The 15,618-nt window shown below is 38.9% G+C and overlaps 1 non-coding gene across 1 annotated transcript; it reads right to left on the bottom strand.

Moving 5' to 3' along the window:
• Positions 1-13,342: 13,342 nt before the first annotated feature.
• Positions 13,343-13,414, bottom strand: TRNAY-GUA (transfer RNA tyrosine (anticodon GUA)). The gene has a single exon. It is a non-coding gene; the product is annotated as a tRNA-Tyr (tRNA).
• Positions 13,415-15,618: the final 2,204 nt, after the last annotated feature.

Below are 15,618 nucleotides of genomic sequence, written 5' to 3'. Positions count from 1 at the left end.
GGTAAATATAAATCAAAAAACTTAGTAAGATGCCTTCCTAAACAAAATACCCATCAGCATTCTTTTTGTCATGATGATTCAGTTCAATGAGAAAAAGACACTATGAAAAAGAAATGAACAAGCAAATACAGACATATCATCTGGTTGGAAAACCTTTTACCCCTTCTGGCATCTTCTGCATACCCTGAAGCCCATCCTCAATTTTCTCAAAACAACCTTTTATTGCCGTTCTATTTTTCCTTCCTGTTTTTTTCCCAACTTTTCCTCCAGATTTTTAGATAATGAGAAGGCAGATAATAAGTCTAGACACTATATTATTTTTATTACTTTATGTGAAAGAATACATCTGAAAACTTACTTTGGACATTGCTGTCAAAAATAAAATGCTAAATATGCCCTATAGCTGTCATTTGAAAACAAAGATACACCAGACACAGATGAGGCAATGAACAAAACAGATGTACAGACATGGATAGTGGAGTCCTTTTTCAACAGGACATGAGATACCTAAGGATAAAAGCCTATCTTTGTTTTTACAATCCACCTGGGATAGACCAGAGCAGGGGTGAGGGGCATCACCGATCACACTGGGAGTGTTAGAAATCCAAAGCAACATATGAGAATATTCTTCACGTGCCCACAGGTTGATTTCTAAATTTAAGAATGTCTGTATCAGTGGAACTGGACGTGACAAACTTCTCGGGGAGTTAGGGGGAGGGATGGAGATCCCATTAAGTCTAGGAGAATTTTTAGAGCAAGAAGTCAGAAAGGAGCTAGAGATGAGAATGCAGAGTGGGAAGAAAGGAAGGAGAGCAATGGACAAAATATGAGAGCACAGATAAGGACAATGGACACTAGGGTTGGTCCTTAGACACCTGGCTGCAGCAGAAAGCAAACATTCCTAGGAGGGGCGGAGAGGTGTCAACCAAAAATTCAGAGGCAGAGGGTCTTGATTATCAAGATCTAAGAGGAGTTCTAATAAGCTATAGCAAATCAGCCAAGGGAATAATAGAAGCTACTGGCAGGGAAGTCAACAGTGGAATCAGTAAAAGATTCTTTACTCTGTTTCTTATTAGTTTTTGACTCAGAAAAAGAAAACAAAATTTAGAAATAGCCTCTGATTCAGGACCACAGTGAACCAATAAAAAGAAATGTGGATTTTACCAGCCCAGGTGGAGTTCAGACTATAGTCTGGACAAGTGGGATGTGTTCTGGTAAAATAACCAGTAAATTATTTGTGTTTATTTTCAAGTGCAATTACATGTTTTATGTGTGCTTTCAAGGGATTTAGATTATCCTCAATTGATACATGATGGCGATGAACTGCATCTAAAGATTTACCCAAGGGATTTCTAAATGCAGGCATGTCAAGTGAACAGCCATTTGCAAGAAACTCATCCTGGTGCTTGCATGGCACCATGGGTTTGAACCCTCCTTCAGGAGCCTTCAGAACAATAAACCATGATGCAAACCAGAAATTCACAAGGTCAGGCTTTCTGCAGTTGACTGACACTGCATTCACAGCTGGAAAGCTAGCAAGGTGGATAGTTCTAGTTAGAAAAGCCTCCGTTCTGAACAGCAAAAGAAAGGGGGGAGGGAGGAGACAGCAAAATGACACTGCAAAGACAATGAAAGGAATTGGGCATGGCAGCATGAATAAAAAATAATTGATATTTAAATTCCTTCTTGCCCCAATGTGAAAATCAGATTTCTTTCATTAAATTTTGGATTAGAAAAATAAGAAATCAGCAAAGAGCATAGTCAGAGTTAACTTTGAATTTACTTTTCTAGGGTTCATTCCCAAAGAGGTTGAAATACCTGAAAAGACAGGCTTTTTTTTTTTTTTTCTATAGAATTATCAACCTAGACAGGTGGCTTGGTGTCTCAGGAGAAAACACAAATTTTAGTTTCCAAAAGGATAGTAGATACTATTTCAGTAATTAGTGTATTGGTAAGAGCTATGCTTCAGGTACTTCTGAGTGTTTCCATGTAGAATATATGCCTATTTAACTACAACAGCATGGGATACACATGCTTTCCAGGTATATTCTAATCCTCTCAACTACCCAGGAGGGTGCTACTCCTATCCTCTTTATTTGACAAGAGACACTGAAGCAACTTTGTCAAGGGTAACCTCTGGTTAGGGCAAACCGTGATTTGAACTCAGACAGTCCAATTCTCTTCTTGACCACTGTCATGGTTGTGTTTGAGACAGTCTTTCAAAATAGCTTCTCTACAACGATAATGAAAGCATTATTTCAGAAATTACCTACACCAACTGGGAAGTACCATGTCAAAAAAATGTCTGACTAGTTGTGCGCCATGAATTCAGTACAGTTATTCTAAAGAGTTCAAATAAGTAGAACGCATCAAGAAAATTCAATATGACCAAGAGCTAAATTGTTCATTTGATGAAATCATTGCCCATATACCCCAAAGTTTATTTATTATATTATCGGATGATGCTTTAGGGCTGGTCTCATATGGACCATTTAAGGAAAAGTGAGCACTTCTTGGTCACAGTGATGGTTGATTAATCTCTCCCCTTTCACGGTCTCCTCTGAAATCCTTTGGTTCAATCAGACAAAAAACTTTTAACAGAAGGTGAGGCTAATGGTTACTCTTTTGTTTTTAATGACAAATATTCATAAATGAATTAAAAGACACTTACTCCTTGGAAGAAAAAGAGTGACCAACTAGACAGCATATTGAAAAGCAGAGACATTACTTTGCCAACAAAGGTCCGTCTAGTCAAGGCTATGGTTTTTCCTGTGGTCATGTATGGATGTGAGAGTTGGACTGTGAAGAAGGCTGAGCGCCGAAGAATTGATGCTTTTGAAGTGTGGTGTTGGAGAAGACTCTTGAGAGTCCCTTGGACTGCAAGGAGATCCAAACAGTCCATTCTGAAGGAGATCAGTCCTAGGTGTTCTTTGGAAGGAATGATGCTAAAGCTGAAACTCCAGTACTTTGGCCACCTCATACGAAGAGTTGACACATTGGAAAAGACTCTGATGCTGGGAGGGATTGGGGGTAGGAGGAGAAGGGGACGACAGAGGATGAGATGGCTGGATGGCATCACTGACTCGATGGACATGAGTCTGAGTGAACTCCAAGAGTTGGTGATGGACAGGGAGGCCTAGCGTGCTGCTATTCATGGGGTCACAAAGAGTCAGACACGACTGAGCGACTGAATTGAACTGAACTGAACTGATTCATAAATGTAAAAAACTGGGAAAATAATTAGATATTTATTAGTTAGGACCCTGTTTATATCTTTTATTGATTATTTAAAGGGGCTCTATCTTTTAAATGTGCTAACATGTATGAATTTTTAAGCTTACTAGTAGATTCCTTCTCATAGAAGGTGCCTCTCAGGTAGCACCTTCCAGTGTCAGCTCAAATAATCAAGTTACTGATTTTTTTTCCTAAACTATCAAATTATTTTCACAACAAAACAATTAGCAGTTCTAATGTGAAATTATCTGAGTTTACTAATTGCTCCTCTGCTTTTATTTTTACTATAAAAATAGTTTCTGTAACAATGCAAAATAAAAGTCTGAGAGTAATCAAAGGAAAAAGGGGAGAGGGTCTATATTAACTTGAATGGATCAGCTAGTATTGCAGAAGTGCAATAAATAGGCATTCTGGCCAACCAAAAGAAATCTCTCTTGCCTACAAAACTTCATCCTGTCAGAGAGAATCAGGCCAAGAATGGGGACAAAAACAATGTTCCTTAGGAAATAAATTCTTAGTATTCTCTGTGTGGGGAAAGAAGCCCATTTCTATGTTTAGAACTCAGTGAAAAAGCTGACAAGTGCAAAGCTTGTCAATCTATCAAAATGCCAAAATCCATCATTTCAGACACACAAAACTACACACATCACTTTGAGTTTCTTGGCTTTCCACTGCCCAGCAGGGTCCAATTGATCTTGGTCCAGAAAATTAACAATGATGTAAAAGTAAATATTCCTATAGATCAGCAATAAATGGAATTATGCTTTCTCCCTACAACCAGGACTTGTGCGTTTTTCCAAGGTTGTGTGCTATGATTCATGGGGTCGCAAAGAGTCGGACACGACTGAGCGACTGAACTGAACTGAACTGATGACAACCTTAGAACAGAACTGTGATTCATATTTAGATTTTCCCTCTCTAACTAAACCTAATTTAAAATAAGTATGTGTACCCTGCTTTAATAAAAGCTATGCATACACAATTATTTATAAGAATAATTTATTTATAGAATAATAGTTATGGTATAAGACAAATGTCTCTAGCATATATTTGTAAACTTGTACATAGGTTAAAATAAGTTTGCCTGATCTGAGCATGCATCTCCTCCTACTCTTAGAAAATTAGAAATTCTAAAATATAAGCAAAACTGTTTTGAAGTTACTCAAACAAGCTGAGGGTCTCGGTGGCCCAGGAGGTACCCTGGTTGGGACTGGAGTTTCAAGGTCCACCCAGAAATTTAAGGCATTTTTTTTTTTAATCTCACAATAGCACGGAACTTAGAATTGAGTCCCCTGCAAAACAAGACTATGCTATGCTATGCTAAGTCACTTCAGTCGTGTCCGACTCTGTGTGACCCCATAAACGGCAGCCCACTAGGCTCCCCCATCCCTGGGATTCTCCGGGCAAGAACACTGGGTGGGTTGCCATTTCCTTCTCCAGTGCATGAAAGTGAAAAGTGAAAGTGAAGTCGCTCAGTCGAGTCGGACTTCTAGCGACCCCATGGACTGCAGCCTACCAGGCTCCTCCGTCCATGGGATTCTCCAGGCAAGAGTACTGGAGTGGAGTGCCATTGCCTTCTCCAAAACAAGACTACAGAAGGGCAGGTTCTCCCCAGTCTGGGGCAGTAGTGGGACAGCTTGTCACCTGCAGGGGTTCTAGGAAGAAGAGAAAGGTCATGTGAAAAGAAGAAAAAATCTTAAACCTGTGACATTAGTGGATACGAGAGTTACATTTGCATGGCCTACGTGATAAATAGTAAACTGAGAACTAACAATGACAGCACAAAACCAAGTCCTGGACCATTTAAACCCTGGGACTCCCAATAGAAACAAAAATAAAATGCCCTGTAGAGAAATGTCCACAGTATGGGCACAGAAAGTCACATAACACACCCCACTGAAGACAAGCTAACAAGGAAAAACACAACCAAGTACTTGGAAATGATTTGCACGGAGAGAAAAATCAGCAGACGTGATGTACTGGGTCAGCCAGAAATCCTACAACTAGACCATAGAAGAGAGAACAATCTGAAAGAGACATAAAATAACAGCATTAAAAAGATGATAAAGGGCAGTGAATTAGAAACCCACAACCAAAAGGTGAAAATATGCATTTGGAAATTTTAAAACATGCTTTTAAATCATTCATAATCAGTGAAGACAACATGCTGGAAATTTTTAATGCTTGGAACTGAATAACTATGAAAATGTAACATAAAAATCTGTGAGACATAGCCAAAGTATCCTTTAAAAGGAAATGTATATACTTTTTTCTTTATTTTTAATTGAAGGATAATTGCAATATTTGTGCTGGCTTCTGCCATACATCAACATGGATCAGCCATAGGTATACATAAGTCCCCGCCCTCTTGAACCTCCCTCCCACCTCCCACCCCATCCCACCCCTCTAGGTTGTCACAGAGCCTCGGTTTGAGTTACCTGAATCATGCAGCAAATTCCCACTGGCTATCTATTTTTATATATGTTAGTGTATATATTTCCATGCTACTCTCTTCAAATGCATATACTTTTAAATGAATGTTAGGAAAGAAAAAAGAACAATTGTAAGCCCAGCAACTCAAGAAGTGAAGAAGAATACCAGAGTAAGCCTGAAGAAAATAGCCAACATAAAAGCAGAACTTAATAGACAAGAAAACAAATAAATATTAGAATTGATAAATAAAACAAAAACTGACTATGGAGGGAGAAAACACACACACAAAGGAAATTTAAACCTCTAGAAGACTAATCAAGGTAAAAAAGAAAAGATATTAGCAGCAAATATTAGGAACAAAGAAGGGATGGAACTATAGATAGAATAGAGATATTTTGAAGCATATAATATGTTAAACTGTACGCCAACAAATGTAAATTCAAACGAAAATTCTAGAAAAATATAAATTATCAACACTGATGAATGAAAAGATAGAAAGCCAGCATAATTCTATATAAAATTTTTAAATGATCTGTAAAAATCTAGCTACAAAAAAATGCCTCCAAAGTTTTACAAGCAGTCTATACCAAATCTGCAAATAGCAGATAGTTCATATTTCATACAAATGATTCAGAGTTTAGAAAAAGAGAAGTCTACTACTCATTTTATGAAACTAGCATAACCTTAATACTAAAACTAGCTAAGAACTGTATGGGGGGGAAGTTACTGACCCCACTATTAATATAGATATAAAAATCCTACATAAAATACTAGCAAAATAAATCCAGCTGTCCTATGGTTATGGGGGGAACAGTGGGCAGGAGGGATAGGGAGTTTGGGATTGACTTATGCACACGTGTGCATGCTCAGTTGTTTCCGAGTGTCTGATTCTTTGTGACCCCATGGACTGTAGCCCACCAAGCTCCTCTGTCCATGGGATTCTCCAAGCAAGGATATTGGAGTAGGTTGCCATGCTTTCCTCCAGGAGCTCTTCCTGACCCAGGGATTGAACCATCATTGGCAAGCAGATTCTTTACCTCTAGTGCCACCTGGGAAATAGATAACCAACAAGGACCTACTGGATAGCACAGGGAATGCTGCTCAGTATTCTGTAAAAGCTAAATTGGAAAAAAATTTGAAAAAGAATAAATACATGTATAACTGAATCACTTTGCTATATACCTGAAACTAACACAATACTGTTAATTAACTATGCTCCAATATAAAAGAAAAAAAAATTTTAAGGGAAAAGTATGCCTTTCTACTCCAAAAAAAAAAGTTTCTTAGGGGAAAAAGAAGCATGATAATAAATGTAAACAAAATTTTTCTAATCAACTTTAACATATATTTACATTTTTTTAATCTGTAAAATAAAGTTAACTGAAGCAAGTGGAAATGTCTACTCATAAATAAATAAATCCACACCTACCAGTTTCAAGATAGTGATTAACTATGCAAAAGAAGGTCAAGAATGGGATGAGGAGCCATCAACTCCATTGCTAATATTTTGTTTCCCAAAAAAAAAGAGGAAAATAAGGCAAATGTTACTAGCTTTAAAATCTAGTGGTTGGTACATGGGTATCTGTTAGATTATTCTCTGTATTTTCTAATTTCATAATTTTTAAAAATTAATAAGTAAAATCAACAAATCACCTATATATCCATGATCTCATTTTGGTAGACCCTCCCAAATAAGGTTGTTGGGTGTCCATTTTACAGATGAGAAGTAGGTTCCTCAAAGTTAAATCCATTATCAACTATCACAGAGACAGAAAGGGGAAGAACTGGGATTCCAACTTAAGTCACCTAAACCAACATGTTCCTCCAAAAATTCCTTATCTTACAAAATTACCCATAGAATCCCATAAAGACCAAGTTCCATAGTGCATTGAATATTTATTTCAATTTTCAAAAATTTGACTGGCAATCAACCTTTCAGGATAAGATTGTTTTTTACCCCATAAATTAGTGCATTCCTGAATTCATGGAGCTTGACTCTGTACAGCTGACAAAAATGGGTCTATAATAACGTCACTGTCTGGTTGCAGTTGGCATTTACACTGGAGGCTCTGGGATCCTGAGCCCTGTGGCTGTAAAAGCACCCCTTTCTCCTGCCCAATATCCTTCCAAAGGGATAAAAAAAAGAGCCACCAAGAAACTCTTATCCACATGACCTTAAGCTATCTTGAGATTGTTGAAGAAAATCTGTGACCTGGCATTCATACTGACTTACCAGCTCAGTTTAAAAATATATGTTCAACAGTCAAGCAGCTGTTATTTCTCCTTCCTTTGCCAACTGATTATGTAGAGCAAGTTTTGTAATTTTTCCATTATTCACGATTCTTGGGTTATCAGTCTTCTGTACAAACGATAACATGCTTTATTGGAAGATAAACTGTCTGAGGATGGAGTTGGAAAATAAGTGATTCGGGGCAACTGAGAAGGGGTTTTGTGCATCAGATGGTTTTAATTAAAGCAATGATATCAAATCTGCTTTTACTTACAGAGGCGAGACACCTCCCAGGGTCGGTCTGAGATTAAAGCCTTTGTTAGTCTTTTCCACCAAAACTCTACCTAGGTCTTCTGAAGTTTTCTGTTTTCCTGTTGAATGCCAGAGAAACTTTGGTATAAAATTACGGAAGAGAATGGGGAAAATGCTGATGCCAGTGGCTGTCCCAAAAAAAGAGAGGGAGGGAGAGTAAGAAACTGTTGCTGCCACTCCTGCCAAGTCACTTCAGTCGTGTCCGACTCCATGCGACCCCATAGATGGCAGCCCACCAGGCTCCCCCGTCCCTGGGATTCTCCAGGCAAGAACACGGAGTGGGTTGCCATTTCCTTCTTCAATGCATGAAAGTGAAAAGTGAAGGTGAAGTCGCTCAGTTGTGTCCAACTCTTCACGACCCCATGGACTGCAGCCCACCAGGCTCCTCCGTCCGTGGGATTTTCCAGGCAAGAGTACTGGAGTGGGGTGCCATTGCCTTCTCTGAGAAACTGTTATACTATCCTTTTTTTCTGTTTGTTTCTGATTTGTTTGTTATGTTTATGCAAAATCCTTTATTATCTAGAGTTGCATTAGCATAGAATATGGGCGTAAGGACCCTAACCTTCCTCCAGTGATGACAGTCTCTTCTTCCAACAGAGTACATTTCTCCATTTTTCTTCCCTCTACTACCAGTACCAATTGCTCTGAGCACCCTACAGTTTATGATCACTCTCTCAGGGTTCTAAAACAGTTTTAAGACCCCCATGTCATTTTTATAGAGATTATAAGTCTCCTTCATTCATAATTTTTATCCAAATAAGGCCCTTGACTTCACCTGTTATGGGAGTCTCACATGAATTTGTGATGTGCGCTCTACCTCCCTGGTCAGATTGTGGGCTTTTACTAAATTCCTTTAAAGCAATATTTGGAAAACATATTTCAAGATAAAATACTTTTTAATTAACCATCCTCCTGCTCTCTAACACTGCTTTGACCTTGGGCTACAGTGACAATAAAAGGTTTCTTTTAAAATTCAAGTTATAATACACTCTGGTCTGACCTATACAAAAAATACAATTCATCCATATCTCTAAAGACAGAGGAATGAACTTTTAGGATATATTTAAATTTAAAAGTAATCCCCAAACTTTCCTAAGTCTAGCTACCAACACAATTGAGTGATAGTCTAATAGCAAAACTGGTTTATTAAAAGTTTGTCTCTTTCTAATTTTGATCCCCTCTAGCTCCATTTAGGCAGATAAAAAAATTTCATGAAACCTAATTTCTAAAAGCACTTAACACAGTTCCTCAGATTTTCAAATGGAAAAACTTGCCTCACATCTTCCTAAGTAATGCTGTCTAGGTAAACCAGCCTTGACCTCTGGGGCATCTTCTGAAAAAGCTGGGCCAGGTCACCACATGGACTGAGAATGGAGAGAGGACAATCTCGTTTCCCCAGTGGTGATCATACTGCCCTAAACATAGCAGATTCTCAATAAGGAATATGGAGTAAACAAGCACATCTCGTCCCTGTAACCCACTTGTCAATTCACGTACACTGTCTTCTGAGACTCATCCATTTACTTGTTCATGTAAAAAATGTTGTTGAGTACAACACAGGATGAAACAGAAACAATCCTACTTCAGGGAGCTTATACTGTAGTGGAGGGAGTCAGGCAATTAATAAGTGAATGCATAGTATTTAGGTATTGATAATTGCTGTAGGAAATAATTAGTCAAGAGGGAAGATAGATGGTTTTTCAGAGAGGGCTACTCCAATTATAAGCTTAGTAGTCAGGGAGAGGATTTCAGACAAAGAGAGAATAAATACAAGGACTTGGGGAAGTCAAGGAGGCCATATGGCTAGAGGTGATTGAGGAAAGGGGAGAGTGACAGCTAAGAGATCAGGGAGGAAATGAGGGAACAGAAAATACAGGCCCCCCCGGGTCATCTCTCGGGTGGAGGAGGACAATCACAGACTGGAAGTCAGGAGACCCCGTGCCTCATCTTAGGGGAAGAAGGTTGTTCAAACCCTGTTGAGAGTTTCCATGCAAGAATGTGACCAGTAAATCTTCTGAGTTTTAAATGATGGAAATTCCTTTAAAAAAAAAAAAAAAGGTGTACACAAGACAAAGGATGTCTGAGGGCCACTCCTGCCCAGGGCTGTCCTGGAAGCCCAGGCTTGGAATCTCCTTCCAGGCGTCGCCTCCTGGTCTCATGGTCTTTGCACCACCAGGAAGTACAGCGCAATCCCTCAGAGGGCGGCCAGCCCCCTCCCCAGTCCAAGGGACTCATTTCCTACAACTGCAAACAAGTCCCGCTCTCTATCCTTTGCTGCGTCTAAGCCTAGAGACTGAGTGAAATCACTCGGTCATGTTCAACTCTTTGCAACCCCATGGCCTACATAGTCTATGGAATACTCCAGGCCAGAATATTGGCATGGGTAGCCGTTCCCTTCTCCAGGGGATCTTCCCAACCCATGAATCGAACCCAGGTCTCCCGTATTGCAGGTGGATTCTTTACCAGCTGAGCCACCAGGGAAGCCCTCTAAGCCTGGGAATTTCTCTTTTATCTCTAGGCTTTAACATCATAGAAACAAAACCCAGAAAAACTTGCCTTCTGTTTCTGCCTGTGCACTACAAGTCCTCTCACACTCTCATCCCCTTCTCATATACCTCCTCTGAGGGAATGTGAATTACAGCAACTGCCTGAGTGAGGGGTGGGGAAATAAGAACAGGAATGCAGAGTATTGAGGTAAGACAGGAAAAATACTAGGCAGCAAAAAACCAAATCAATTGCTCAAAATATTACCAAGACACACATAAACCAGGACAGTGTGAAAATTACTTTTGGGAAAATAAAATAGTCCATGGAGAGTATTTGCTCTCCACAAACTTATAATTAAGATGATAAAACACACACATACATACAACTGTATGTGTAAAGCATGAAATTTAAGACTGTGTTAATTCTAGCTGGAATTATTAGGAAAAGGAGTTATGGAAAGTTGGACTTAAGCTTGGTCTTGAAGAGTAAATATGTTTGTATTTTTAAGTGAAAATTGTCACTTTTGGCAGGAGTGTAAATTGTACTTCTAGAAGAAAATTTGCAACATTTACCAAACACTTGAAAATGTGGATTCTGAATGTCCCAATGGTTCCACTTACAGGAATGCATGTTAATGACATGTACAAAGATGTTCATAACAGGACTATTTATAGTAGCAAAAAATATAAAAGGAACAACTCAAATATCTATAAACAGGGTAAGGAAATCATGGTGTATCTATAAAGTGGAATATTATGTAGGCAATCAAAATAAACACTTAAGAATATATATATATATATATATATTGACCTAGAAAGATATCCATCAAAAAAAAAATTTAGACCAGAAATTTCACAGTAGGAGTCATCTCATTTTTTTAAAAAAGTAAATGTGTATATGTGTGCACACACCCTGCATATTGAAAACTCTGAAAAAATGTACACAGCAAAATGATGCTGGTGGTTATGGTAGATAACGCTCCCATCCTGCCTTGGGTGGGGGTGGACATACTTCCTGGCAATAGTAATGTTGGGCTTGGCCATGTGACTTGTGCAGAGCAATGGAATATGAACCAACGTGCCATCTGTCCAAGCTAATGCTTTAAAGGTGAGGGTATGGCTTTGGTTCAGCCTCTCACTCTTCCTGTCTGCTGTGAGGGTGGGATTGTCACAGGGCAGCTCCTCTAGCCTGAGATTCAGAACAGGATGCCATGGGGGCACATCCCAGAACCTGAGCTTACCCACAGCCACACTGCTGTCCTCCAGGAACAGGAGGGGAAAATAAGGCTTGCTGTGGGGTCACAAGTGACACACACTAAGCCACTGCTAGTGTGTGTCACTTGGTACCAGAACAAATTTAAGAAATACAGTAACTGTTGATAACCAATAAAAGTGCATGGAAACAAAAAAAGAAAGAAATATGGTAACTCTCACTAGGCAATTTTTTTTTAACTGAAATTACAAGTAATTTTTACTTTTAAAAAACTTACATATTTCTGTATTGTCTGAAATTTTAGCAGACATAAGTAAGGTTATGACTTACTTTCATTATCAAAAAAGCAATAAAGTTACGAAAATAAAAATAAAGTTTTCTGATAAAAAAACTTTACTGAAAATGTATGAAAAAACCAAAAGTGGACCATAATCTCACCATGCATAGATTATCTCTCTTGACAGTTATAGAATATGTATTTCTAGTGTTTTTTCCCCTATGTTTTTTAATTATTTGAACTCATACTCTATAGACAATTATTTTTTTCTCTCCTATTAGAACATGAGTATTTTCTTATGTTAATAAATTTGTTATGTTATGGTAACAAATAATATCATATAAAGACAATATATTGTCTATTATAAATGTGCCACCTTTAATTCTCCTTTGCTAAACATTTAGGTTGTAAGTTTTAATTATATAAGTAAACTGTAAGGGCCATCTTTATACACTGAATGTTTTTCTATATGAAAAACTATTTCCTCAAGAGTGGGAGAAATTTAAGACCCTGTGTGTGTGTGTGTGTGTGTGTGTGTGTGTGTGTGTGTGTCTGTGACTCAGAAATGTCCAGCTCTTTGCAATCCTATGGACTATAGCCTGCCAGGCTCCTCTGTCCATAGGATTTTCCAGGCAAGAATACTGGAGTGGTTGCCATTCCCTTCTCCAGGGGATCTTCCTGACCCTGGGTCTCTGGCATTGCAGGCAGATTCTTTAACATCTGAGCCACCGTACATGCTGCCAAATTGTTTGATGGGTAAAAATTTGACGAGGAAAAAAATAATAGAGGAGTATAAATAAAAGTTTGGGGCCACACTAAGTTGGGCAGAAGAGGAGCAAGTTTTCTCATACTGCTGTATGGGATAAAGAGTTTTAACTTGATGTTATCAGCATGAGGGGAGCCGCTGCAGGTCCTTGTGAAAGGATAAATAGAAGGAACATGACATTTTAGGGTGATTTCTGAGCCAGCTACACTCACAGTGAACTAAAAGGTACACGGAGGTTAGAGACAGAAGTTTGGCACTGCCCTGCTTAGTCACTCAGTTGTGTCCGACTCTATGTGACCCCATGGACGATAGCCCACCAGGCTCCTCTGTCCATGGGGATTCTCCAGGCGAGAATACTGGAGTTGGTAGCCATTCCCTTCTCTAGGGGATCTTCCCAACCCAGGGATCAAACCTGGGTCTCCTGCATTACAAGCAGATGCTTTACCATCTGAGCCACCAGGGAAGACCCAGAAGTCTGGCTAGGAAGTTGGTATAGTAGGCTTTGGTATAAGTGATGAACGTCTGGCTTAAGGTGAGGGGAGCAGGCATAGTAAAGACACCCCAAACACAGTTACGTACAACATAATAACAGTACCGGTCCCCTGCAAATTCATCATCAGCAGATTCATTAAGTTTCTCCACAGCTAGGCTCTGACAGAGGGAAGATTTTGATGGGCTTAGTATCCATTCATTTGTGGTGTTTTTTTTTTTTTTTCCCAGCAAAAAGGGGGACCAGAGCTATGCTTCTGCTTAACATTTGGTCATCCCAAAAGCTAACTAGGAATTTTTCCAATTTCCACAGAATAACCTGTTTTTGTTGTTAATGACATGGGGAGCAGCAGTAATCTAGAAATCCTGAAATCAGAAAACCACATCAGAAAATAACCCACTCCTAGACAATTCACAAATGTCCAAAGTAGGCCCATCTTTGGGATGAGATCATCTTACTTTCTTTACTCATAGTTGTTATTTGTACTGAAGTTTTGGGAATTCTAGTTTTGAAGGAACACAAAAAAATCAATTGATCCTTGAACAAAAAGGGAGATTGGAAGAATTTTACACTGTTTTTTTCATTGAAACTCACACTACCTGAAACTCTGATTTCATTTATATGCAATCATTACAAAATATGACAGAGAGGACAGATGAAGAAACAGTAATGACAGCTCAGGAGAACATCGCTGGGTTTCATTGGAAATGTATGGCTTGAGCATGAGGTCAAAGCCAAGAGCATTTTTACTAAACTGTAGACTGAGTTCACAGATGTTATAGAATCACTTTTAAGTTAGAGGAATAATCTTTTCAAAATGCTTGTCTGCACAAGCTTTTAGAACTGTGATATGTCAGCCAAACATATACCAAATGAGACTTTATTTTTAAGGATAAACATAAGTCCTTCCTTGAGGTGTTGCATGAGTAGGATATTGCAGGCGCTTTCATTTGATGCTCCGAGGATATGGAATTGGCATGAATGAGTGATTTTCAAATTTATCTAGTAGAAATGTCAAAACATTGACAGCAAGAATATCTTTCATACCCATGTAAAGATAATAGCAGAAAAATGGCAAATTAAAAGCAATGAATTCAAATCAAAACTAATCAAAATAGAACTTAGCTATGAAACATTTCAGCCCCCTTCCTAAAAGTCCTAACCATCACAGAAAGAGTTATAAAGACTCAATGAAATCGTGTTTCAAGAGTCCTTCTTACCTCAAATATTTACTCCAGGGACTTCCCTGATGGCCCAGTGGTGAAGAATTTGCCTGCCAATGCAGGAGACACAGGTTCGATCCCTGGTCCAGAAATGAAGATCCCACATACTGCAGGGCAACTAAACCCTCACACCCTAGAGCCCGTGTTCCATGACAAGAGAAACCACTGCAATGAGAAGACCACGCAGCTCAACAGAGTTGCCCCTGCTATCTACAACCAGCGAGCCACCGCAATGAGAAGACCACGCAGCTCAACAGAGCTGCCCCTGCTACCTACAACCAGCGAAAGCCCACGCGCAGCAATGAAGCCTCAACCCAGCCAAAAATAAAACAGTAGTTTTTCATAAGAAATATTTACTCTAAAGTTTAAAACCATCCTCAGATTTCTTTTAAATCATTCCTTTCTCAGTAGAAAATGTGTGCCACAGTTTAAAAACATCTTCCATCACATTAGTTCCTACATATTTCATATATTACCTCAAAAGGAAGAATTGAATCAGTGACTAACAGGATCTAAGCTAAAAATCATAGAAATCAGTAAATATTTCTACAACTAGTTCAAAGTATAAATATTTTGTTCTGAAAGAATCTCTGTTTTCACCTAAAGACTAATCTTATCTGTGTGTGTGGATATGTGCTTGGTCATGTCTGACTCTTTGTGACCCTATACACTGTAGCCCACCAGACTCCTCTGTTCATGGGATTCCTCAGGCAAGAATACTGGGGGTATTCTGGACCCAGGGATCAAAACTGCCTCTCCTGCACTGCACATGGATTCTTTACCATCTGAGCCACCAAGGAAGCCCAATATTGTCTAATAAACCTTAAATAAAGCAAAACTTCGCTGGCAGAAAACTTCAATTAGTCCCACTCCCTTCCAAAAAAAAAAAAAAGTGCTCTCTCTTTCCATCTGTCCCCCTAACTAGGCAGCACAGGGATGTCTGGTTCAAAAGTT

Source organism: Bos indicus, chromosome 11 (genome assembly GCF_029378745.1).
Source record: "Bos indicus isolate NIAB-ARS_2022 breed Sahiwal x Tharparkar chromosome 11, NIAB-ARS_B.indTharparkar_mat_pri_1.0, whole genome shotgun sequence".
NCBI lineage: Eukaryota > Metazoa > Chordata > Mammalia > Artiodactyla > Bovidae > Bos > Bos indicus.
The sequence above is the reverse complement of the archived record's forward strand: the minus strand, read 5'-3'. Positions and strand labels throughout refer to the sequence as shown.